Genomic DNA, 27,223 nt, shown 5'->3' on the forward strand with positions numbered 1-27,223 from the left:
CTGACTGACGCCTCGCGCCTTTCTGGTGCCATATCCTTGTATGGATGATGCTTGTCTGGTGCCTCGCGCCTGGCTGAATCCTCGCGCCTGGCTGCTTCCTCGCGCTCGGCTGACGCTGCTGGTCTGGCAGACGTATCACGTCTGGAAATATCCTCGCGCCTGTAAAGCGTTTCTCGCTTGTCTGGCGCTTTAATCCTATAAGACGCTTCTCGTCTGTAGGAAACCTCGCGCTTGACTGGCGCCTCGCGCTTGTTCTGGCGATTTCAAAACCGTCCAAAAGAGTCTCTATCAGAGTAGATCTCAAACCGCCTCACGTCCCACAGGAGCCTCACTCCTGGCGGGGGAGAAGGAAGACGAGACTTCTTGACAGGAAGCCTCACGTCTTTCTTACGAGGGGAATCCTTCGAAAGGACTCCTACCAAGGCGGATAACTGTTCTTGCACAGCCAAAATGATCCTCTTGGAAGCCTCTCCGGCGTCTTCTTGAACGGAGAGGGAGAGCCTCGAAGGAGTTTTGTCCAAACCATGGGACGTCAAAAACCCTCTTAGCCTTCTTTGATCGAAGGAGGCGCTTCTTCCGAAAAGCGTTCGGGGCTAGAATCCAACACAGGATCTTTTCCAGTGCCTTTTCAGGGGCCTGGACAAGTCCGAATCCTTCCACCCTCGTTTAGGAGAGGGAGAAGCGGACGAAGAGAAGCACTCTTGAGGACGCTTTTTCCTATAGCAGTCCTGAGCAGTCTGTCTATTTACAGAGCCTGCTGAAGGGAGGGCGCCTGACCGGGGGGAATTCTCCACAACCTCCGTACGGCTTTCGACTTTCCTTTCTCCTCTGGGCTTGGGAGCTTGGAAGAGGTCTAGGCCTGGGAGCGTCGCAGAGACGGTCAGACGCCCCCTCCACAACACTGGGGACACTCACTTCACTATAATAGTCACTTTCACAATCCTTACCTTTCATGGCAGCCATTTTGGATTCATCCTGTGAAGAGTAGCTTTCAGTTCAGCAATTTCCGAGGCCGAATCTGAATGTAAAGCCAGTGAGGGCCCTGATACAGAATTAGAATCAAATGCATAGTTAAGGGAAGAGTTAGAATCATTAAAAGGCTCAATAGGCCTTGTACTACTACCCGCAATCTTAGATGCAGCCCTTCTGACTCTATCCCTTTCTAACTTCTTCAAGTAAGAAGTTAGAGTCTTCCATTCCTCAACATTCAACCTCTCACACTCATGACAGGTGTTAGAAATAGAACAATCAAAACCTCTACATTTGCGACATACAGTGTGAGGATCAACGAAGCCTTCGGTATCCTCACCTTGCAGCCTACATTCACACACTACTCACACAACCACTTGAATCAGACATTCTTGAAGAAAAATCAAAAGCAAGTCAAATCCGGTCCACAGTAGCGAATGCCAAAACAACAAGCGATCCAGGTACGTCACCAAAAGTCCACAAAAAGATGATCAATTGTCTAGAAAAGCGAATTCCAGTCAGGAGGTGGCAGCAACAATGTTGATACCACCGGCGACAGAAAATATATGCGTAGAAAACGGGAATGGTTCCTAGTCCTGCTGCCCAGGGCAGGCCGGTATGATCAACCTGACCTACCTGTAGCGAGTGGCGCGAAATTTGAATTTCTGTCGGGGACGACGGAGTCTTAGCTATGTATATATCTGACAGGTAAGTGGATTGTATGAAATTATAAAGTAAGCATATCTAGTTTACGTATATGCTTTTCTGACTTCCTAAAGTAGGAAATTAGAGTTTAATATTTCCTCAATAAAGTTGTAACCTTTATTACATGTAATAATGAATAAATATTAATAATTCCCTTTATTGCAAACTATGTGAGTGTCTACCGATAATTTCGGTAGTTTCACTTAGTATTTTCTTCGAAATTTCGAAGCGAAATTCATTAAAAAGTTAATAAAAGCGTATGCCGAACCAAAGACCCAGTACTTCCCTGCAAAAGACAGCCCAGAAGATCGATGGCGATGAAACACGAAAATCAAATCAGGAGGAACCGTAAACGTATGTTTACATTCCAAACGATAGAGAAAATCTGGTTCTAGAAGGTATGGTTCCTATTCCTGACACCCAGCGGCGGGGCGGTAGATCACCTGACCTACCTACCTGTAGCGTGTGCCGCGAAATTCGAATTTCTATCGGGGACGACGGAGTCTATAGCTAAGTATATATCTGACAGGGAAGTTGAATGTATGAAAACATGATTTTATAATAAAAATGTCATTTTTACGTATACAACTTGCCTGGTAGTTACATATAGCTGATTGGCACCTTTAGGAGGTGGGTCAGTGACAGCTAACTACTGCTTAACAGAATTCAATAAGAAGACTGAAATAGTTCCTTACCTGCTAAGGTAGCTGATTTAGCGATTATACTGCCTCTGTAATCCACTAACCTTAGAGCAACAGGAGGGTGTATGGACCTGGTCGTTGGTTGCTTACAGGAGTGCATGTCAACCAGGGCGTGACCTGTATGTGACACGACATCCATAATGCCCCTTCTCTGGGCACAGTACCACAATGAAGAAATAACGAGGGATCACGTAACCCCAGACGATTAAAAACTAACCTAAAAACACACTTCATCTTTACACTAATTTGACTGAGGAGAACTCTAATAGCCTCCGTTCTCTCAGGCAACCGTAAAAACCATGCCACCACAATAATAAAAGTAAGGAAGGAATGACTTCCTACGTTTCCTCCCACAACACTGTGCCAGTAACTACAAAGGGACCTAAGGTACTGCAATTTTCAAAAGTCGTTTGCATGTCACTGAGGTAAAATACTGAGGTATGTAGACCTGGAGTATCGCCTCTAGAGACAGGTTCTTTTTATATGCTAGAGAAGTCGCAACTGCTCTCACTTCATGCGCCTTTACTCTCGCCATGGTTGTTTCTCTCTCTTGCAGATGCGTGTGCGCCCCTGTAATTAAGTCCCTTAAAAAGAATGACATAGCATTCTTGGAAAAGGGCCTTGATGGATCCTTGACCTTACAAGACGGCCTCTGACTGTCTTGGTGCTTTTGTTTTTTAAATAATATTTAAGCGCCCTCACTGGGTAGAGGAGTCTCTCCTGTTCCTTTCCCACTAAATCCGTAAGGTTTCGAATATCAAATGAGCGCAGCCATGGCCGAGAAGGATCCTCATTCTCAGCTACGAAGTTTAAAATGAAGGAACATACTGCTTTTCCTTCCGCAAAGCCAATTCTTTTGTCTAATGCTTGCAGTTTGCTGACTCTTTTAGCTGTAGAGAGCACAACCAGAAAAATGATATTGTCATGATACAATAAAGTTTTATACATACTTACCTGGCAGATATATACTTAGCTATTGACTCCGTCGTCCTCGACAGAAATTCGAATTTCACAGCACACGCTACAGGTAGGTCAGTGATCTACCGGCCCACTGCTGGGTGGCAGGAATAGGAACCATTCCATTTTCTATCAGATTTCTCTTCCACCTGTCTCCTGAGGGGAGGCTGGGTGGGCCATTTAATTGTATATATCTGCCAGGTAAGTATGTATAAAACTTTATTGTATCATGACAATATCATTTTTATACATTCAACTTCCCTGGCAGATATATACTTAGCTGATTGGCACCTTTGGCGAAGGGTAAGAGACAGCTAATTACTGAATAGACAGGTAAACAACATACGTTGTAGGTAATAAATAAATAAAACCTTGGTTCCTATCTGTATAGACGGAGGGTTGACTTCCCAGCTATTGCTTAGGAGTCTGCTTCGTCTCAAGAGCCTCAGTGAGGATGTGACCTATGGCTAAGAGTTCTTGTAGGTCTGTCAATGGGGTCTTATCCACTTACTCGACAGAACCTAATGGCCTTTGTCAATGGGGTCTAATCCACTTACATGACAATACACCTATGCCTAGTGGCATAATTAAGGAGCACAACACCGGTCCCGATCACCTGATCCTAACACGAGGGTTAGTGCTTAATTTGAAAAGAGTTATCCCCAAACTCCTTTCAAACAACCCAAAGAAAAAAACACTACGTTAAATAAAATTAACTCACTTGTTAAGGATCAGTGTCGGCTCCCTATCCCAGCAACATATCCACAGACACGTATAAACCAAGAGAGAAGGATCTCTCGTAGTTTAACTTAACATCCTTCGCGTAATGGGAAGTCAACACAGAGTTGCATCTCCCGTATGTGACAGCTAATATGTCCTTTATGACATATTGTTATGGAAAGAACAAGAATTCGCAAAAGCTAGCACTTCATGCGCTTTTAATTCTCAGCTGTTTGAAGGAATCATTAAGTCACTTATGAAGTGCTTTAGACATCACACTTGTCTCAAAGAAGACCAGGGTGTTCTTTGATATGGATCTCTTCTGGATGAAGCCTGGAGCCTGTCTGGTGCCTCGCGCCTGGCTGGCTCCTCGCACCTGTCTGGCGCTTGTGGCTCTTCCGGACGCATTGCGCCAGGCTGGCTCCTCTGGAGCTTCTGGCGCATTGCGCCTGGCTGTCGCTTCTGGCCCTTCTGGCGCACTGTGCCAGGCTGGCGCTTTTTTGGTGCCTGGCGCCTGGCTGGCGCTAGTAACGCCTGGCTGGCTCCTCCACACTTGCTGGAGCTTCGAGCTTGGTATAGTCTCGAGGCTGTCTGGCGATGTCCACATCGGACACTCTTATCTGTCCGATTTGTTCGCCTCTGGCGTATTTGCGCCAGGTTGGAGGCCCACTCCTTCTCCGCATCAGACCATGACAGTGTTCCTTGAAACTGTCCGCCTCTGGCGTTTTTTGCCTGTTTTGGCATTTGGCGCCTGGCTGGCGCTACATTGTCCGAAAGTCCTGAACAACCACATAGTTTATCAGGAGACTGGAGAAGGGTGGAAGAAATACTTCCCCTTTGAGCTTTTGGCCTCTGGCAAGGGGAGGTGATTGTAGTCAGCTACATCCAGTAGACGACAGTATATCTAACAGTACGAGAGAGAAGAGTCTTCCTCCGAGGAGGATCCTTCGTGAGCACTTCCGTTGCTAACGAGATCTCTTCTTCAATGTTGATGAGGTTTCTCGTTGCAGAATCTTCCCTATCCATGCCCGAAGGAAGGGAAGGATTCTGGAAGTTGAAGGAGACTCCGAGCTGAAATTGGGCGGAACCTTGATTTCTTAGCTCTTATTGTATCCCTCTGAATACCTTCTGGGAAGCATTTCGAGCCCTCATCGCACCCCAAAGACTCTGTAGGCAAATGTTTAAACCATCTCTTCTTCTGTAGATGAAAACGTAAGTACCCTGCCTGGACAACGAAACTTCTATCTGAAAGCGTTGAGTCAGGAATAGAGGGTTTTAGTTCTTTTGCCAGACATACTATGCTGGCAAGAACCCATTGCCGAGTCTCCATTGAATCTGATGCGAGATTCCAATGCACAAAAAATTCACTTGTCTTCTTGGTCGTTTAGGGCCAAGAGAAACAAAGAATTCCCTCATAAAAATTTCTCAAAGAAGTTTGATGAGGAGCAGTTCCATCTTGTCGGAACACGGAATCTGTGGCCACAAAAAGATCCCATTCAAAGTACATGATATCCTACTCTTGTCGTATTGAGGTATCGTATAAGATCCCGAAGATCTTAATCCTCTGCTATCTCTAATTCCCCTTGTAGAGACAGAGTATAGCCTTTTACTGCGTTCTTTGATAGCAGATATATACAAAGGTGATTCTTCCCTCTGAAAGGGAAGAAAAAACCACTATGTGGTTCACAGAGGCATCGGAAGAGGACAGTTTCCTCATTCTATCTAGCACGATCTGCAGCAATTCTATGTCTTGGCCATGACTATTGTCATTTACCTTGAAAAATCCTCTCATTCATGTCCACTTCTGGTCAGTCTGCATGCGGACAGACTCAGAGTGGAGAGGTTGTTAAGGTCCATTTATAATAGATGCTGATAGAATATCCAGACTCTCTTGGAAAAAACCTTACAAATCATGCTGTGAGAAGAACGTGACCTCTGTAAATCCAACCTCTCTAAGGCCAAAATGAGGCATAAAGTATAATCCTATCTTCCTTTGACGCCCATTTATCTTAATATCTGTTAAGAATTTATATATCTAGGGGAAAAAAGACTAAAGTTTATTCCCCTTTTAAACTAAAAATGGCGTATATTGCTACCTCTCTTGGTTCGAGAATAAGGAAGCAGTCTAGAGGAAGCCTGTTCGTCTTCCACCTTGCGAAGAGATCTATGAAGAAGACATCTCGCAGGTTTCCACAACTCTCTTTCCAACTAAGATTAGACATAAGTCAATAATTATATCGTCAATCGAGAAGGTTCTCACGGACGTGCAACATCGTGCAGCAAACCTCTTAAGGATCATTACGTTCCGTGTCTGTGTTCCAAACAGGTTCTCTCTTGTTAACGCGAACAGAGGCGAAAAAAGAGATTCTCGATGCTCCTTGAGATATGAGAGAGCTGTGGAATTAGTCAAATTGATTTGAAAAAATCATTTCGTCCCTCCTTGGATCGAACACTCCAGTTAGACGGGGAATGAAATCAGGAACGAACCGTGACGTTACCGAGCCTGCTGTCAGAGAGGCTACTGAACCCTTCGGTTAACACTTGGCTATATCGAGAAATTATCAAGTCCAATAATTTTTTCTTGCAATTCTAAAGACTATGTGCCAGAACTTCTGTACCTCTGTCTTGGTACGCGGCACCCTCTCGTATGTCTGCTTTTCTAAAGCCCCAGCTGTTGAGTTCTAGAGGATCTGTCAACTGGGACGTGACCACAATGCAACTAGATCCTACATACAGACATCGAATTCGGGTAATGCATTCCTAGAGATGCCAGCAAGGACGTGACCTGTGTAGCTGGTGCTCTCTAATGAACTGTCACGGGGAGCGTGACCACAATGTGACAGATCATATAGGTGTTGTTTAGACACCAAATACTGTTTATGCTTCACTAGAGTTGCCAGCAAGGACGTGACCTATGTAGCTGGTGCGCTCTAGATGATTTGTCAACTGGGACGTGACCACAATGTGACAAAACCATTTTACCCTACTATGAGGGTGAAGCAAAAACATTACCATTATTTCCATTTTTGGTAGGAAAAAACTTTACAAGCGTAAAATAGTCCATTCAGGGAAACAAAATTCTGTCCAAAGAAAAATGGTTCCCATCAGACTCCTCCATCTTCTCACTAAGCATGTTCTCTAATAAGCTATGCTTTCGTAAGCATGAGAGCATTATATAATATAGTGCTCTGCCACGTTAGAATCCTCTATTATTCTCTTACGTTGCGGTAAACAGCATTGAAAGGTTGCAATATCTTCCTTATTGAAAGCTTCTTAGCAAACACGCAGACAATGTTTATTCATGTTTGCCTACAAATCCCCTCAATCCGAGGCAAAGTCCGTGATTGTAGGGGAGAGATACGGTAAGCCAGTCAATCCTGTAGGAGAGAGAGATGTAACCGACCGATCATGACCGAGAACTAGATGCTACTGTGTTGGTCTAAGCGATAGCGGTGAGCAGGCTCCATTCGCAGTCTCGCCTTATTCTTCTGAGTTGCAACTACTCCATTTCAAATGACGGAATATGATAAAATTATTATAGAGCCCCAGGAAGCTTCTCACTATGTAATGCATATTTAAGTGAAACAAGACTTCGCAAAATCCAGAAGCTGAGTCGGTGTTCTCTTAACAATCCCTTTAAGCGTAGTCCTTACCTAGGAAACTCCTGGAAGGATACAGGTAATTCGGTTGCTAACCATAGAGGAAACTACGGTATGTGCATATGACTTGACCATACAGTAGTCTTATACAGCAAATTCTCTACTACATTCTTTCCTCTCCGAGGCAGAGAGAGAATGGAAAAATTTACTATCTTCCTTCTTTTCGTCAATAGAACGAATTAGTATTAGGCGAAGGAGATCCCAAGTGAGAACCGCGGATCGAAGAGAATCTCTCGAGCTTCCTTTCTCTTGGACATAAGACTTAAAGGACGTATTCTATGCGTCTACTACTTGGAAGAGCCTCTAATCAATTAATGAGAGCTCCTCCTAATCTTGTCCAAGGGAGCTTATATGCTTACGCGATAAGATGTATCGAGATCTTTGTCAATGAGAAATAATCCATTAAGATACAAAGAGTATACATTTTTTGTCAATTATGTGTTATGCACTTATTTGACAATATGTTTAATATTTCCTAAGGAAGGAAGTTAATCCAGAACTCGTTAAGTTTTCGTGATTTCCCCACAGAAATCGCGGATTCCTGTTTATATAGTATTGAGCTTACGGAAGGAAGATTGATGTTCCCTTTCCGCAGTCATTCCCCAACGCCGAATAGACGAGATTCTTATAAGAAAAAACTCCCATAGCTCTTGCCTCGTCATAATGAGGGAAGAGTATGAATGAATGAGAGAGTCCACGCTGAGAGGAACTGCCTGTTACAGCAGTCATCTGAATATTGGAGAAGGGCTTCTCTCAGTATCAGAATCATTCTGACAAAAGCGACGGCCGCCTGTGCGACATCTTGCGCCTTTGCCTGGAGAAGGCTGATCCTGATAAAAAACTAAAGAGAAGAACTCTAGGAAGGCGATTCGCGCCTGGCAGTGTCTGTCTCTGGAAAGTTCCGCACGCCTGGAATGTTTCCGCGCGTCTTGAAGGCGACTCTCGCCTGGAACGTTCCACTTGTGTGGAAGGTTCCGTGCGTCTGGAAAGTTCCGCGTGGAATTCCGCGCGCATTGGACAGTGTCACCTGTCCGCGTTGTCCACATCTGGCGCTTGACGCTGTCCGCGTACGACACTTTGCCTGTCCAGAGAGTGCGCGTCTGGCACTTGGCGCCCGGCTGGAGTACCGTACGATACTTTTTTTTTTTTTTTCCCGTCAGGATGGTCGTGCCGCCTTGCTTTTTCCCCTCCGGGCTGTCCGCATCTGGCGCCTGGCTGGCGCTGTTTGCTTCGGACACTCGATGCTGTCCGCGTCGGACACTAGCTCTGTCCGCACCTCTGGTTGTCCGCCTAGGACAATAGACGTTTGTCCGAGTTGTTTTCCGCATCTTCAAAATTCAAACATGTATGTAAGATGACGAATCGGACTCTAAGACGCACTCTTTGAGGATGCCTTTCCAATGGCGATCCTTGGCAGTCTGGAACGTTACTACAGATCCTGCCGAGGGGACGCCTGACCGGTGGGGATTCTCTGATACCTCCGTACGGCTTTCGACATTCCTTCTCCCCTGGGCCTGGGAGCTTGGAAGAGGCCTAGGCCTGGGAGCGAGACAGAGCCGATCAGACGCACCCGCCAATGTACTGGGAACACTATAATCACTTCTTACCTTTTAGTAGCTTGCATTTTGAGCTACATCCCTTTATCTTCAAATTGCAACTATGGATTGTAGTTTCTGTGAAGTAAGAAGGTGATGAGGATGCAACACTACTAGTACTGTTAATACTCTAACTGCTCGTTAGTACGAGAGCTATTAAAACTTCTAAAGGAAGCGTAAGTAGTTCTGAGCTTTTCTGACTTCCTAAAGTAGGAAGTTAGATTTTATAGTTCCTCAATCAAATTCTCACACTTATTACACGTATTAATGAATAAATATTAATATTTCCCTTTCTTGCAAACTATGTGATTGTCTACCGAAAATTTCGGTAGTTACACGTCATAAATTCTTCGAAATTTTCGAAGCTAATTTCATTAAAAAGTTAATAAAAGCGTATGCCGAACCAAAGATCCAGTACTTCCCTGCAAAAGACAGCCCAGAAGATCGATGGTGATGAAAAACGAAAATCAAGTCAGGAGGTACCGCAAACTTATGTTTACAATACGGGCGACAGAGAAAATCTGGTTCTAGAACGGTAATGGTTCCTATTCGGTAGATCACCTGACCTACCTGCAGCGTGTGCACGAATTTCGAATTTCTGTCGGGGACGACCGAGTCTATAGCTAAGTATATATCTGCCGGGAAAGTTGCATGTACAAAAATAAAATTTTCAACAAATTGTTATTTGTTCCGATACGAATACAAACCATCGGTCCTTTAAATAGGAAGACTCACTTCTTGGTGGGAGGAATCTGAGTCAATGAGCAGACTGGTGTTCGTCCACCTTGGTTCCCTCCCTGGTCGTAAGGGCAGAGGGAGGGATCCTAGCCTCTGCCCAATGATCTGGGTATGTACCGCAGGATCCCCCCCCCCTAGTTGGGGAAAGTGGTGGATAATCGCTGCTATCCCTAATGAAAGGGGTAGAATGGGGCTCGGGTGAGTAGCTCACCTGCATCGGTCTCCTGTTCCAGCGTAGTGATGACCGCGTCCCTCTGCCCACAGGTAGAGGGGGAGAAAAAGTGGGGAAGAGAAGCCAGTCACACACTCATTTCACTCATCCCATCATGTAGTCCCACACAAAGGATGCGATGCTGTTCTGTCCACTCGGGTACTGGGTAAAGTTATAAAAACTTGTTGAGTGCAGCCACCACGGTCCCAAGGAAAAAATTGGGTCCAAAGACCTGTGGGCTATATCCCAAAGGTAGGAGGAGTGAAGGTAGTCTGGTTGGCCCAGACACCTGCCTTCAGGACCCGCGCCACAGAGAAGTTCTTGCGGAACGCCAAGGGAAGGACCAATACCTCTGACTTCGTGGGCTCTCGGACGAAGGGTACGGATGTTGTCGCTACCATCAGCCTCGTATGCCCTCCTGATCACCTCACAAAGCCAGAAAGAAAGTGTGTTCTTGGACACTTCTTTCTTGGTCACCCCGGTGCTAACGAAGTGGCGTCGACATTCAAGCCTGAGGTGCCGAGTTCTCTTCAGATAGCGCCGTAGCGCCCTCACAGGACAAAGCAGCATTTCATCCGCATTGTTGTCGGTGAAGTCCAGTAGGGAGGGGATCGTGAATGACAGGGACCGAAGGATTCTGAGTCTTCGCTACGAAGTTCGGAACGAAATCGAGAATCGAGCGTCACAGATCCCCATCCCCTGGTATGCTTGACGTTGAAGGATAAGCCATGAAGTTCCCTTACTCTCTTCGCCGATGCCAGGGCCAGCAAGAAGAGGGTCTTGAGGGTCAGATCCCTGTCTGACGACTCTCAGAGTGGCTCAAAGGGTCTTCGAGTCAGACTCCTAAGGACGAGAGTCACATCCCACCCCGGGGGCCTGAGTTCCCTGGGTGGGCAAGAACTCTCGAAGCTCCTTATTAGCAGGGAGATCTCGAACAAGTTCAAGATATCCACTCCCCTCAGCTTCAGGACTAGGGCCAGGGCGGCCCTGTATCCTTTGACTGTGGGGACGGAGAGGAGCTTCTCTCGACGAAGGAGACGAGGAAAACAAATCCGCTACCTGCTGAAAAGTGGCTCTGAGAGGAGATAGACCCTGTCTACGACACCAACCACAGAAGACGGCCCACTTTCCCTGGTACACAGCTGCAGAGGACTGTCTGATGTACCCAGCCATCTCTGTTGCTGCTCGGCGAGCAAAGCCTCTCGCTCGCAAGAGATGGTGGATAACAGCCAAGCCGTGAAGATGAAGGGACTGGACTGACTGGTGGTACCATTCACAGTGTGGCTGGACGAGAAGGTTGTGCTAAGGGGGAATCTCTCTCAGTGCTCCTGCAAGAAGAGCCAGCAGGTCTGGATATCAGCCACCAGATCATCTGGATATCGGGGTGACCAGTAACTTGGCTGATCACCTTGCGAATCAGACAGAACGGGGGAAAGGCGTAAACGAAAAGGTTGTCCCACAGGTGTTGAAGAGCGTCCTCTGCAGCTGCCCATGGGTCCGGCACAGCCGAGTAGAAAACCTGAAGTTTCGTGTTGTGCCGGGTGGCAAACAGATCCACGACTGGACACCCCCACAGGTTGAAGAGCCTTTCCGCCACGTCTGAGTGTAGGGACCATTCGCTCCCTATCACCTGATCCCGGCGGCTGAGCTTGTCTGCTACTAACATTCCTCTTGCCTGGAATGTAGCGGGCTGACAGCTCTACCAATTGAGCCACGGCCCACTCGTGACACCTGCAACGTCAACTGGTGCAACGGGAGGGACATAGGCCCCCCTGTTTGTTGACGTATGCCACTACCGTGGTGTTGTCGCACATCTGCCCCATCAGGCGGTCCTGGAACTCTTGGTGAGCGAGGAACGCTGCCTTGAGCTCCAGGACGTTGATGTGAAGGTGCTTGTCGTGATGATCCCAACACTCCTGCAGCCAGCAACTCCTCCCAGGTGTGCGCCCCATCCCTCGGGTTGGACGCGTCTGAAAAACAGCATTATCTCCCGGGGGGGGGGGGGGGGGGGGGGGGGGAGTGGGCCGGAGGGCGGCACTCTTTCTTACAAGGTTTCCTGTTGTCCCAGCCACCAGGCTAAGGGTCCTGCCTCACCTCCTCCGTGAGGGACACGGAGAAGTACGGCGGGTCTCTTGCCTGTGACCAACTCTCCTTTAGTCTCCACTGGAGAGACCACAGGTGAAGATGCCCGTGAGGGACTAACTTCTCGAGTGACGACAGGTGGCTGATCACGACTTGCCACTGCTGAGCTGGCTGTTCCTGCCGAGACAGGAACTGGTAGGCTGCCTGCCTCCCTGAATCTGCTGATCCGCGAGTCTGCGGGGAAGACTCGTCCTACTACCGCATCGATCAGCATACCCAGGTACTTCATCCTCTGCTTGGGCTTGAGATCTGACTTCTCGAAGTTCACCACGATCCCCAGATTGCGGCAGAACTTGAGGAGTCGATCCCTGTCCCACGTTAGCAACTACCGAGTTGGAATCTCGCCAGAACTAACCAGTCATCAAGATACCTCAAGAGACGTATCCCTGACGAGTGGGTCCAAGCAGACACCAGAGTGAAAACACTCGTGAACAACCTGTGGGGCGGTTGAGAGACCGAAACCAAGTGCCTTGACAATTGGTTACACCAACCGTCCCGTCGAGGATGAGCGGAGGTACTTCCTGGAGGACTGATGAACGGGTATACTGGAAAATATGACAATTTGTCCAAAATTGCATTTTTCCTCTAATACAAAACCTGAGGTCCTTTTACAATAGGAAGGTACTAGCGGCAGCTGGATAGGTCGTAAGCCTTTCGAACAAGGGGTTCGTAGTTAACTGCTTGTTCCGAACAGGCGCGCGCGCGCGCGACTGGGAGGTACACAAATCACTTTTGCTTTTTGGCCCAAAGCAAAAACTGCAGAGTGAGGGGTGGCATGAGGTGGGACTATGTGTAAAAGGACCTCAGGTTTGTATAGTTAGGAAAAAATGCAATTTTGGACAAATTGTCATTTGTTCCGCACGGCATACAAACCTTCGGTCCTTTTACAATAGGAAGACTCACTTCTTGGTGGGAGGAATCTGAGTCTTTTGTGAACAGACTGGTGTTCGCCCAACCTTGGAATGCCTCCCTGGTCGTAAGAGCGAGGGAGGGATCCAAGCCTCTGTCCGATTGATCGGGGTGTGCACCGCAGGATCAATGGTCAGACCTCTGGACCAAGTACTAAGAGAGAGGCAAGCGTATCTCTTCGTACCAGCAAACAAGAACAAGTTTCCTATTTGCAAGAGGCAACATAAAGTTATGGTTTGTCTCTTGTTGGCATCCACTTCCCCCCCCTTGTAGGAGGAAGTGGTGGATATTCGCTCCCATCCCTAGTGAAAGGGATAGGATGGGGCTCTGTCGAGTAGCTCACCGGCATCTCGTCCTTATCCAGCAAGGTGATGACCGTATCCCTCTACCACAGGTAGAGGGGGAGAAAAAGATAGGAAGAGAAGCCAGTCACTCTCTCATTCACTTATCTATTCTTACAGTCACACCAGGACTCGATGCTGTTCAGCCTGCTAGGGTCTGGGTTAGCTACACAACGTGTTGAGCAGCCACCACGGGTCCCAAGGAAAACGATCCAAGGACCTGTGGGCAATATCCAAAAGGTAGAAGGAGGTGCAGTGGTCTGGTTGTACCAGACCCCCTGCCTTCAGTACCTGCGCCACGGAGAAGTTCTTGTGTAACTCGAGGGAGTGTACTTCTAGGTCATCTTGGTGCTGACGAAGAGTCTTCAACACTCAGCCTGGATGTCGAGTTTCTTCAGAAAGCGCGGTCGCGCTTTCACAGGACAAAGCAGCATCTCCTTCGCATCGAAGGCGGTGAAGTCCATTAGGGAGGGGATTGTGAAGGACTCTAACCGATCGTCAGGAACCGAAGGGTTCAGAGTCTTTCGCTACGAATTCGGTACGAAATCGAGCGTCACGAATCCCCATCCCTGGATGCTTGACTTCGCAGGAAAAGTCATGCAATTACCTCAGAGGAAAAGAAGGGAATGGTCGTATGACCTATCCTCTTCTCGATTTCGGTGATGTCCTGTACCCATACTGGTCTATCGTCTGCAGCGAAGTTGTTCTTCTCGGTAGTGGATAGGACACCACACTCAATGGTGGTGTCGATGGTATGGGTACTGTGACAAGCCGTTAGGACGAAGAACAGACTGTTATGGAACAACCGAACTAAGTCCACAGCGAAGTTCGTAACAGACTTGGGCGCTCTGACAGCTGCCGACTGACTGCGTTCGGTAGGAGGCAAGTTGTCCAAGCACCAGAGCAAGTCACGTGACTTCGCCTTAAAAGGGTTATGCCAAGAGACTAAACAAATAATTTGTTCATCACCGATGCCAGAAGGCGAGGTGATGATTCTCTTACGGCATGTGCCCAACAGGCGAAAGTCAATTGCCTTCTAGAGACCGAGGTCCCTGATGGCAAGATATCTCATAGTATAGTGATTCTCAGCTAAGGATGAAACAACACTATGTGTCGTTGAAGACGAAGGTGTACAGAAAAAGCAAACCTACGTCTTCACGGCTGAACCGAGAGAAGGATTCTCAAGATTCTGAACCTGTGCTACAAAGACCGAGAACGCTAACCGCTATTCATTGCTGCCGGTGAGGATCGTAGTTGCAATAAAAGCGGAGCGCTTTTCAGTAATGGAGACAGGGAAATACTGCCTGAAGAACTGCTTCTCATGGGCTGAACATTTGGAAGTAGAGCTGTCAGGTCGGAGAGTAGCGATGCTGTCATTACTGAACATATCCGCTGTTAATTCGGGGCGAGCAATGATAATTGCACACATACGAATCCGACGAGATATTTTTGAAGACAAACTCAGATGTCTGCAAAAATCACATTCGCATTATCGCTGTGCGATGCAGCGGAAAGACTAGTACAGACTTCTGTTACCGTGCGGTAAACAGAAAGATGAGAGAGTCCAAAGAGATATCTCTGTTGAAAAGAAAATTCTCGCAATGTCGAAGGCGATGAAATCGAGCGTCACAGCAGTAGATGGACCTTCATTATTGCGAGAATCCCCGTTAATCAGAGACCTAAGTCCATATTGTTGGGCAGAGATACGGTTCGGTAGTCAATCAAACCAGGGGAGAGAGAGACGTAACGACCGTGCATCTCCGAGACCTAGCTGATACTGAGCTGCTATCAGGCAGTTCAATACGCAGTAGCTCTCGGTGACTCGTCATCCTGAGTTGCCAGGTAATAACCATTATTCCACGAAGGAATGCGTTCGGCTAGAACCATCGAGCATAAAGAATACGCTCGAGCAATTATATTTAACCGAAACGGATTCGGTAAATACAAAAGCTGATTTGGTGTTGTCGTGACAATACCAAGTATCTAAAATCGAAAACTGATAACTGCTGGGAGGTTGCAGGCAACCCCGAGTTGCAGTTCAATAAGATACAACAATTCGTCTCGGTCACAAAACCGTTAGAGTAACTACGGTATGCGCCTACCCCCGACAATTCAACTGTTAAAGAATCATGTTCGCGAGGGTAATATACGTAGTATATTTGTAGGTTCTGTACCACAACCTCCATCCTAAATTCTTTTCCTCTCGAGGAATGAGAATAAGGATTGGAGATCGACCGCCTTCGTTCTCTAGTCAAGAGAGTGAAGGAGAAGTCTTTCCCAAAGGAAAGCTTCAATGGTGAACAGAATACCGAAGACGATAGTTCAAGCCAAACTGGAAGTTCCCGTCCGTTCCTCTCTATTCCAGGTTAAATCGCCTACTGTGAGTACTCTTCTTTCAGCAGCAGTCTTCTTCCAAATGCTAGAAATTACAGGAATCGAGCATAAGCGAGGTTCCCGATTATCGTGTAACAATTATCGGGGATTCTCGCTCACTTTGGACCGTGGTCTCGCCTAAGTGTTTGGAGATCTTAAAAAACTCGAACACTCTGAGTGCGCTAGAAATTCCGTAGAATTCTAAGCACTGCGAAACCCCCCACCGAATTCGTCAAACGATATCGGCTGGTGGTCCTCTCGATTCCCGTAGAAATCAGAAAGCAAAAGGGGCAGGATCCCTCCTCAACGACCGGGGCTTACGTCAGGTAGGACCCGAAGGTCCCCCCGGTAGCGCAGCCCCTAACGTGGGATCTTACAGAGACATCTCTGTAGGATCCCTCCCCTTTCCCTCGTAGCCGTAAGGAGAGAGGGAATGGGGGAGGAATTGGATACTGGCTCGCCTTCCCAGCGGAACTAGCAGTTGGAGAAGAAAAGGAGCAGCCATCGCCTTACGGCGATGGCCTCTCAGAGCCTGGGAAAAAACGTATAGTCAGGAGAAAAACGTTTTCCCCGAGGAGGGTTACGAACTCATACTGTAGGTAAGGGTCTGCCGCCACTGTGAAACGTCGTGGGTGGGGTGGGGGGGGCTGATCGACACCTGAACAGGAGACCGTTAGCCGATACCGTCTCCCGACTCATTCCAGTCCTCGTCGAGGTCGAAACCTCTCAGGAGGACCGAAGGGGTATTCAAATACGGTGTCCGAAGACACGTAGAAACGCCTCTGTCGCAAGTAGTAGGGGTGGTGAAGTAGCTTGTTCGACCGGCCAGAAACTGAGAGAGCCTTCTTGTCCGGAGACGAGAGCTACCTGGTTCAACACAGTCGGCAAGCTCCGATTCGTGGCAGACCCACCGTCGATTTGGGTTCCCTCTCGGCCCCGCCAAAACGACTCGAGCCGAGACGTGGCTTCTGCTGGTGGGAGCGGCGATCCTCCCCGAGGTCGTTGTGCTGACGAATCAGCGCCATAAACCTCGGCAAAGTGCCTCTGGATCTCGGAAGTCACAGCATCTTGCAGAGTGGGACCGTTAAGCCCTTCGAACAAGAGCATATTCCGAGAACCTTCCTCCTAAGAAGGGGGAACAGCGACAGCCCTCTCGGTCTTCTCCATCCACTTGCGCATACGTCCTGGACGGTCCAAGAACCGTGCCTGGCACGTAGGGCGTCGTGGTGGTGGGATCATGAGGGGCGCACCCCTTACGATCACTCCTCAATACCTAGCTCCTCCGGTGTAACCCGAGGAGGTTAAAGGTACGGGAGAGGCAGACCTGACGCTCCCTCTCGCTCGCTGGCAGAACCACCCGCAGGCTTGGAGGGCTGCAGGCGATCGTCAACCCGCGTTGGGGTGGCGATCGAGCTGGCAAGGCCTGGTCGAACCGTTCTCGCTGTGGAGAACTGGCTGGACTGAGCACAGCGGCCCCGATCTCGAGTGTCAGAAGAGCTGGTGCTGGTTGCCGTACCCGATCGCTCTCTGTGAGAGCGACGGTCAGGCGACCTGCAGACTCCACTGTCACAGTGAGACCGGTGCTGTTCCTCACGGCACGTCACGTCGCTGGTTCCAGCCGTGGCTGGCACCGGCGAACGGGAGGACCTCTTCCCAGCCTCAGCCCGTGGCCGGTCGTGGACCGTCACGTCCCCGGGTAGCCAGCTGGTCGCCGCGAGAGCGAGACGGACCCTGATGTGCGTGGCCAGAACCACTGACCCCTGGCAGGACACCTGGACCCCAGGCGAGGAAGTACCGGTGTTAGCCGGTACCCCTCTGGTCCCCTCCCCGTAGTCTTCTTCCTTGCGGAAGAAGAGACGGGCCCCGCTCTCGAAGGAGCAGGAGGACCAGCGGAAGGAAGGAACCCTCCAGTCCCACCGAGGAGAGACGGGTCCCGAGAAGCTCCCGAGGGAGACTTCTTAGGAGGGAGGAGGCAACCTTCTTCTTCCTCGGCTGTGAAGCCTTAGAAGTCGAAGGGGAAGAGGCGGCAGCCGACGACGATGAAGAAGATGAAGACGACGACGACGACACCTTCCTCCTCTTCTTCGTCAGCTTCCTCAGGACAGACGTAAGATCTGCCATCCAGGGCGGAGCCGGGGCTGCTGTAGCCGAAGCCAACAGGGCCCGGACGCACCTGTACAGACAGACCATAGTCTGGGGTTAGTACCACCATGAACAGGGACGACGTCAGCAGGTATGGGCATCTCAGGAACAGCAGGCACAGCCCAGCACAGCATCGGTAGGGACAGCCAGCGCAGCAACGGCAGGGACAGGGCAGCGCAGCAACGGCAGGGACAGCCAGCGCAGCAACTGCATGGACAGTCAGCCCAGAATCGGCAGTACGCAGGCAGCACCGGGAAACAGGAAGTGGAGCAGCAGCCAGCAACATCCTGATACCGGCGGCAGGTCCAGGGGCGAGCTCTAGGGCAGCGGAAGTGTGGTCGCGGCAGCGCGGCAAAACACGAGCGGCGGCGGCACGCCCCCTCTTGGCGGTAAACGGCGAACAGCACTTCACAGCGGCTGTAGGCAAGAGCTGTTACCGACGTGGGAGGCGAGTACACCAGGTGAGGAGGGACGTCGTCACCTGGAGCGTGGTCACCACTCCATGGGTGACCGCAGTAGGCCCAGACATAGAACCGCAGCCCCTGGACACTAGCACGCCCTGCAAATGGAAGGACGCCCATACCTCACCAAGGTCCACCCTCGTGGCAGTAGCACCTGCGGAAATAACAGTAGTAGTGATTAGTGGGGGGGAAGTCCCCTCGCGCGGGGGGTGAGCCCCACACTGAACGAGTGGAAGACCCCGAATACAATTGTACATCGGGCACCGAGCGCCCTCCCCCTCCCCCGCGCTCGACGGATCGGGCGAGGAGAAGAACGCAGATAACCTCCCCCCCCGAAGGGGAAGGGCCATCTGTGGGAGCTGAGCGGGGGGGGGGGGGGGTGGGGGGGGGGGGGGGGGGGGGGGGGGGGGGGGGGTGGGGGTCTCGTTCCCCACCCCCCCCCCCCCCGACACAGCACCCATGTACCCAACAATATAAAAAGAGCCCGAGAGCAATCGTGCCCTCGGCCCGAATGCAAGGGCATAAGGATCAATTCCCTGACTGAGTGGAACTTGAACCAAATAAATATTGATGCAATCAATAATAAAAGGAATAAATGAAAAGAATCTTGCATTTACGATTCACTTCACATGATAAGGGCTCGATCGAGCGCATTTGCGCCCTCAGACCGAGCGCAAGGGTAAAAGGATCCATTCCCATTCCCAATTATGAACGGAAACCTTGATCCATAATGAATTGATGCAATCAAAATATATATGAAATGAAAAAGAATACTGCGCTTGCGATTTCACTTCATACAAATAAAAAGGGAAGGATCAATTCCCGGGAAATAGCGGAAACATTGATCCAAGTAAATAATGCAATCTCAATAGAATATGAAAATGAAAAGAACTGCACTTGCGATTTCACTTCATTCAAATAAAAAGGGAAAGGATCAATTTCGGGTAAGATCGGAAATTGATCCAAAATGAGTATTGCTACAATCAAAATAATATATGAAAATGAAAAAGAATACTGTACTTGCGAATTCCACTTCCATACAGAATAAGTTTTCGTGCGAGCACATTCGCTCGGCAACGAGCATACAGGTCAAAAAATATAAATGAAAAGGGGCACTTACTTACGATTTTCATCTACACATTTCCAACCAAAATATAAGCTCGGAGCGAGCGCTCTCCCGCCCTCGGCACCGAGCTACACAAATAACGAGGATCATTTCAGGGGAAAATGAATTCCCGCACTTACGCCCTTCAGACCCGCACTCGGGTAATCGGAGGGCGTGGAGAAACCAAGATCCTTTAATTCGCAATTGAATTCATGGAAATAAAAATATGAAATATGATTGTACTTACAATTCAGTTTCACTAGATAAATAGAAAAAGAAAAACACAACCATGCGAAAGCAACGACGATGAAGCGGGCAGAGAGCGACGATACACGTCTACACGCCAGCAGGCCGAAAGCAAAAGTGATTTGTTTACCTCCCAGTCGCGCGCGCGCGCCTGTCGGACAAGCAGTTAACTACCGAACCCCTTGTTCGAAAGCTTACGACCTATCCAGCTGCCGCTAGTACCTTCCTATTGTAAAAGGACCGAAGGTTTGTATGCCGTGTCGGAACAAACGAGTAATTCAAGTCCACCAAAAGCATGAAGTCGTTCTCCCTGATGGAGTCGAGCACGAAGCGTGCAGTCTCCATCGTGAACCGAGATTGGCGAACGAATCGGTTCAGGGGAGAGAGATCTATCACCAGGTGCGCCAGCCCCCTGAAGACTTCTCCACCAGGAAAAGACAGCTGTAGAAGCCCGGTGACCGATCCCTGATGATCTCCATAGCTCCTTTGCCCAGCATGGCTTGGACTTCCTGCCGAAGTGCTACGTCCTTGGATGTTCCGGGTACGAAGGTCTGAAGGTGGACCGGGTTGGAGGTGAGGGGTGGCTGAGACTCGAAAGGTAGTAGATACCCCTCCCGAAGGACGTCTACTATCCAGGTCTCCTCTCCAAAGCGCTGCCATGTTGCCCAATGCTCGCCAGACACACCCCCCACTTCCGGCAGCAGGTGAGGGGGAACAGCGTCCCTAGCGTTTCCCACCTCTCTTTGGCTTCTTCTTCCCAGCTCTCCCTCGTGAGGAGGGGGGCTGGGATGAGGGCTGGTTACAGTCACTCCTAGAAGTCGAAGGCAGAGTCTTCCCCCTGAGCCTCGACGATGCGATCGTCTTGACCGCAGAGGAAACGCTAACCAAGCTCTTGGGCTTGGCCGCAGTAGCTCAAGGCTGTCAAGACTCCTTCAAGACTGCCTGGTGTACTAGACGGTCACTGTCATCAGTGCACCGTCGCTCCACTGCAGCGTCCACCATCTCTCTGGGGAGGAGAGAGGAGGAACTCCGCACCGGTCCGTTGTGAAGACCAAGAGCCGCCTCACGCCCAGCCACCCTGGTCACTCGGGTGAGGACTGCGTCCCTACGCCGAAGAACCAGGTTGGCCCACAGGTTTGCCGTCTGGTGGGCTAGGTAGGAGATGGCTCTACCTCCAGACTGGCACAGTCTCCCGAAAGCCGGGTCACCTTCAGGAGTCATATTTCCCAAAGTGGCCGTGACCTTAGACACCGTGAGGGAGAACAGGTCTAACCAGGAGACTGCTGGGAATGCCGCCATGGCGGTTGATTCCAAGGCGAGTGCCTCTTGCTGTGAGAACCATAAGTTCTCCGACAGGAGCTGCTGCAGAGACACTCCCGGAGTTAGCCTAGCTAGCTCCGGGTTAACCTGTTTGGGCGGCAAAGGGTCATCCGAGGGCACGTAGAATCTCCTCTGTCGCAGTAGAGGTGGGGGAAGTAGCTTGGAAGACCTGCCGGACCGTAAGGAGCCCTCCTGTCCGGAGACGAGAGAGTCCACCTGGCCCAGCACTGAGGCAGCCAGAGCCGATTGCGGCAGACCCACCGTCGTCTTGGGTTCCTTCTTAGGACCCCAGAATGACTCGAGCCTGGAGGTAGGCTCAGAAGGTGGGAGCGGCGATCCTTCCCCGAGGTCATTGTGCTGACAAATCAGCGCAATAACCTCTGCATACGACCTCTGGATCTCGAGAGGGACTGCGTCTTGTGGAGTAGAGCCGTCAAGTCCCTCCAACAAGAGCGCCTCCCGAGACCCTCCTCCTTCCGAAGGAGGAACTGCAACAGATCCATCCTGGTCTCCTCCTGCCACTTGCACGTACAACCTGGTCAGTCCTAAGACCATGCCAGGCTCGTAGCCCGAGGAAGTTGAAGGGATCGGAGAGGAAGACCTGACGCTCTCCCCTCGCTCACCGGCAGAACCGGTGTGCTTGGGGGGCTGCAGGCAATCACCAACCCGCGGTGGCGATCGAGCTGCAGGCCTGGTCATGCAGCTGGAGCGAGAACAACGGCTCCGGTCTCGAGCGTCAGGAGAGCTGCTGCTGGTCCCCCTAGCCGCCCGGGCCCGGTGGGAGCAGCAATCAGGTGACCTGCAGAGTCCGCTGTTGCGGTGGGAGCGGGGCCTGTCCTCATGGCGCGTCAAGCCGCTGGAACCTGCCGAAGCCGGTTCCGGCGACCGAGGGGACCTCTTCCTTGTCTCAACCCGCGGCCGGTCTGGGACCGTTGCGTCAACACTGAGAACCCATGTATCGCTACGAGAGCGATCGCTGGCCTGGCGGGAGTCACCTGAGCGACTCTCACCTGTCTTCCGCTCTGTGCCTCGGTCCTGGCGCCAAGCGAACTCGGAAGCCTGGACTTTGGCTGCACGGTCACCCGCGGGCAACCGCACACTCGGTACCTCTCGCAAACGAGAGGCCAAGACAGAACCTGATGCAGCGGCAGAGCCCCTAGCACCGGGTGAAGAGGTACCGGTGTTAGCCAATACCCCTCTGGTACCCGACTTCTTCCTTGCGGAAGGAGAGATGGGCCCCGCTCCCGAAGGAGCGGGAGGACCAGCGGAAGACCCCCCCTTCCCACTGGGGTGAGACGAGCCCTTAGAAGTCCCCGAAGGAGACTGCTTAGGGGGCGAAGAGACAGCCTTCTTCTTCCTCGGCCGTGAAGCCTTGGAAGCTGAAGGGGAAGAGGCGGCAGCAGACAACGTCAAAGAAGACGAAGATGACGACGACACCTTCCTTCTATTCCTCTTCTTCTTCATCAGCTTCCTCAGGGCATTCATCACATCCTCCATCCAGGACGGAGCCGGGGCTATTGCCAAAGCAACACGGCCCGGCTGCACCTGTCTGGAAGAACCTGCGACTGGGGCAGCAACACCACGGGCTGGAACGACGTCGGCAGGGGCTTGGCCAGGTAGAACAGGTACAGCAAGTATGGCAGGCACGGCAAGTACAGCAGGAGGCGGGGCAGCAGCCAGCGACCTCCTGGGTACTGGTGGCAGGTCCAGGGGAGAGCTCTTGGGGCACCGGAAGTCGGGGGCTGAGGCGAGAGCGGCGAACCTGGGCAGCGGTGTTACAACCCTCCTCGGAACGCTGGACAATGGTGCCTGCACTGCAGCTGAAGGGGTCACCATAGTGATATGCTGAGTATACACCAGGTGAGGAGGGGCAGCATACCCTGGGGTTGATACGGTGGTGGTGGTGGTGGTCACCGGGCCATGAGTCACCGGAGCAGAGCCAATCACCAGGTGATCCAACAGCCCCCAAACACTCGGTGTCCCTGGAGACCCAGCGAGTGCCACACCTGGCCAAGGTCGTCACCCGCGGCAATCGTACCTGAGGAAGCAAAAGTCGGGTTAGTAGGAGGGGTTCCCCCTCGCCCGGGGAGGAGGGGGGGGGGGGACAAGACCCCGCGTACAATTGGATGTCAGGGTACCTAGCCCCCTCCTCCACGCTCGACAGATCGGGCGAAGAGAAGGAGCGAGAAACCCCCCCCCGAAAGGGAAGGAGCCATACGCGGGAGCTGAGATGGAGGGAGGAAAGAAGACGGCGTGTCAGTGACCAGGGGAGTAGCCAGAGAACTTTCCGACAACTCCCTGGCAGGCTTACGTTGCTTCCTCCTCCCCTCAAAGCGCGCCCACTGCTCCTCCAACCCAAAACACAAATATCACAGAGCTCAGCGCGACAGCATTCGTGCCCCCGACACCGAGCACACAATTCATGAGGATCTACCTCAGGAAAAGAGAGGAAGGCCCCACACCTGGGCAAGTCCTGCAGCTGATGGGGGGGCACGGGGAACTCTCCAGCTCACGAGAATCCATAATAGTTAAATTGCAACAATACAAGCACACGTACTTACAGTATTGAGAACAATTCACACAAAAGCAAACCAAGGTTTGGAGAAAACAAAGCACACGACGAAAGGCGGGCAGAGAGAAGTGGAGAGCACGTCTGTCACCCAGTACGGCCGAAAGCAAAGTGAATTTTCACCTCCCAGTCACAAGCAGTTAACTACCGAACTCCCTTGTTCGAAGCTTACAACCAGTTGCAGCTCCCGCAAGTTACATTCCTATTGTTAAAGAACTGATGGTTTGTATTCGTATCGGAACAAAAGTGAAATTAGCGTATCTATTTGTAGTATATATACATATTACAGCAATTTTATCATTACTGCATTACTATGACAACTAGAATTCATGGAAACAGTCTGTAAATGCATCGGCGTATGTGTGAAGCTCCACTAGATTGGCAACGATGAGTCTTTTTGCCGTCGTCTGCTCGTACTTCAGAAATATCTGTAATTTTTCGGGGTTAATTTGTTGCAAAAAAAAAGGGATAATAGACATGAATTAAATAAACATTTTGAAGTAAAGTTAACCTTAATAATGAGTAAAGTAAACAATTACGGGAATAAAGCTTTGCACCTCATAAACAGTGTAGTCGTCTGCTGCTCGTAAATGTGTTTGTGGAATGAGTGCTTAGGAACCAGGAACAGCACTGTGGTTCAAGTGCAATGTGGAGTGAATTAAGACCAAAATGTGTATAATTACAATCAAATAAGAACTGTGGAGTTTCAGTTGTGACGGCAGTAAGGATAAAACCACCGATTACAAGGTAAAAATGAATTCCATTCAAACCACAACCCCTGGGAATAAAAAGTTTCATACTTTCACTAATATAGGCAACAAAACGTTTTATTGTGCTGATTACAACTGCAATCTTGAGTAAGATCAATAAACATTAACGAACTGGATATTGGTACGGCAGCCGTACCCCGATCGCGGTAGATATTGGTACGGCAGTAAATTGCGCATGCGCAAACCCTTGTTTACCGCCTCTGGTATATCAGTGACAGCAAGAGAAATGGCGACGGAACAGCATGAACCGCGGAATAATACATTAATTTTCGCCGAAAAACATGTTTTCAGGGTTTAACGAGCTGAAAAAAGCCATAGACATCTATGAAGACTCAAACTCAAAAATTCTATATACGTAGGTCACGAACGATCGAATCGGCCCTGAAAAGAAATCCGAAGAGGAGATTCAAAGAGGATTATATATAAATATATAGGTACACGACCATCGTAACTTTGGTGACTTTCTCGGCCCTTTATTCTGCCCGACATCGGCAGTTGCAAAGGGCCGCATTTATACACTTTACAATATTCTTTTAATTCACTTCATTGGGTATTGCAGCTGTCGGAGAAGACAATAGAATTTACCAGCTAATGAAATGGCAAAATTAAACAAAATTTTAGCACTATCGCATTAAAATTGGGATAGTTTTGTTTTTGTAGCACAAAAAAGCAGGACAAAATTCACAAAAGAAAAACAGAAAAGGTGGGGGGGTTGCATTTTGCTAACTAAAAAAAGGGGGGACAGATGTTCAAAAAGCGGGACTGTGATCCGACTGTCCCGCCTAGAAGCCGAACTCTGGTCACATAATTCAGTATGATTAGCAAACTGGTAAACGGATACAGCTAACTGCCGTACCTACAGTAAGTCAAGAGCGCATTACGGCACCACTGACAGAATCTGCCGTACTCCCACCACACTATGTTATTTGTGTGGCAGGAAGTCTGAAATTGACACATGCGCAATTCACTGCCGTACCAATATCCTGTGCCAAACATTAAATATATAAGCTAACATTGTTCAAATGAGTACTGGGAAGGGTGGGAAAGATGGTGGATTGTCTGTGGTTAGACAGGCCAGCCACACGATTGCTGCCATTTTTTATTTCAAAACTGCCTTGAAAATATATTTTACAAAGAGCTCACATGCTTATTTTAGTTTGTATGGGGCTTTCATATGTCACATTATGTTGATGAAACTTCAATCTTTTGAATACTATGCTTAAAGTTGTAATTGTATTCTTGTTTCACCAATTAAATATGAAACTTCAATCTTTTGAATACTATGCTTAAAGTTGTAATTGTATTCTTGTTTCACCAAATAAATATAGAGTGAATAAGGCCTGGCCAGCGCGATGATGATGGATCGTTCGCGGTTGTTTACCCTAACATAGAACCTCCCAAGGTCTAATTCCATTAGCTATAGTATAGACATTCCCAAAGTCTAATTCCATTATATAGATGCTCCCAAAGTTTTATTCCATTATACAGATGCTCCCAAAGTCTTACTCCATTATATAGATGCTCCCAAGGTCTACCTAAATCTTTTACTTACACTCTTCCAGATAACCTCGCCCTAGGCTAGTTATTGTAGAACTGAATAGGCCTAGAGGGTAAATGACTGAACGACGACATAGTGGCCACCTCTCTCTGAACGAGGCCACTTCCAAAAATGTGCTTGAATTATGCTATTATTTTGTAATTAAGGAGAAAACAGGGTAGATCTAAGCCAGTATTCTGCGCCGAGCTACACTATGGCAGTTGAGTTTTTTCATTAGAATTTTACCTCATGGACAAGGGTTTAAAGTAATATTTTTGGTAATTCTACAGAATAGTTTCGCATGGACTGCAAGGAACGTAACCGCGGATACAACATCCACTAGGGATTGGGACGTCCAATGTACTATGCCATGTTTAGTACTGGCCCCCGGGGGTTAATTACAGTCGTCCAAATAAATATCACTTAAAATTCTTGTTCAGGAGGTAGGGTAGGGTAAAACTGCATAGAAAACCGCTACTGCCATAGTCTAGGCAGCTGCGAAATAGGTAGCACTGTAGATCTACCATATATTTTTGCCTGGCTATAATGAACATAGAACTGCAATTCCCAAGAAATACCTGCCGTGTCTCTTTTAACTACTTAGATTAACCTACAGACATTCCCAAGGTCTAATTCCATTATATAGGCTACCTATAGACACATCCAAATAACCTTGACACCTAGGCTAGTTATTGTAGAATAGAATAGGCCTATATATACTACCTAGTAGTAGGTAGTAGCCTACACCTTCGCAAAGCCACTTTACATAGGCCTACAGTACACTAGCTCCTGGTTTACTATCCCCTTAAAACCAAGACAGGCCAGAATATGACATTTATTTCTTCAGGTTTTCCTAACAGGTCGTTCTTAGGTCCTGCGTGAATAAAGCAGGTTAATTGACATAGGCCTCCAAGTTCAGCTTAGCTCAAAACCCTCTAGGCCTACATAGGCTTACCTACTGTACAGTTATCTTAGTTATTACTAAATTACGTCCATCCAGCGTGACGTCTTAAAAATTATACATTAAAAGAATAGAATACGTAAATAACGCTG

General features: G+C 49.2%; 1 protein-coding gene across 1 annotated transcript in view; it reads right to left on the reverse strand.

Moving 5' to 3' along the window:
• LOC135210063 (WD repeat-containing protein 35-like) overlaps positions 1-27,223 on the reverse strand; it is a 103,448-nt gene that overhangs the window by 75,909 nt on the left and 316 nt on the right. The gene's annotated exons all lie outside the window — the stretch shown is intronic.

The sequence above is a fragment of the Macrobrachium nipponense genome, chromosome 39, assembly GCF_015104395.2.
Source record: "Macrobrachium nipponense isolate FS-2020 chromosome 39, ASM1510439v2, whole genome shotgun sequence".
Lineage (NCBI taxonomy): Eukaryota > Metazoa > Arthropoda > Malacostraca > Decapoda > Palaemonidae > Macrobrachium > Macrobrachium nipponense.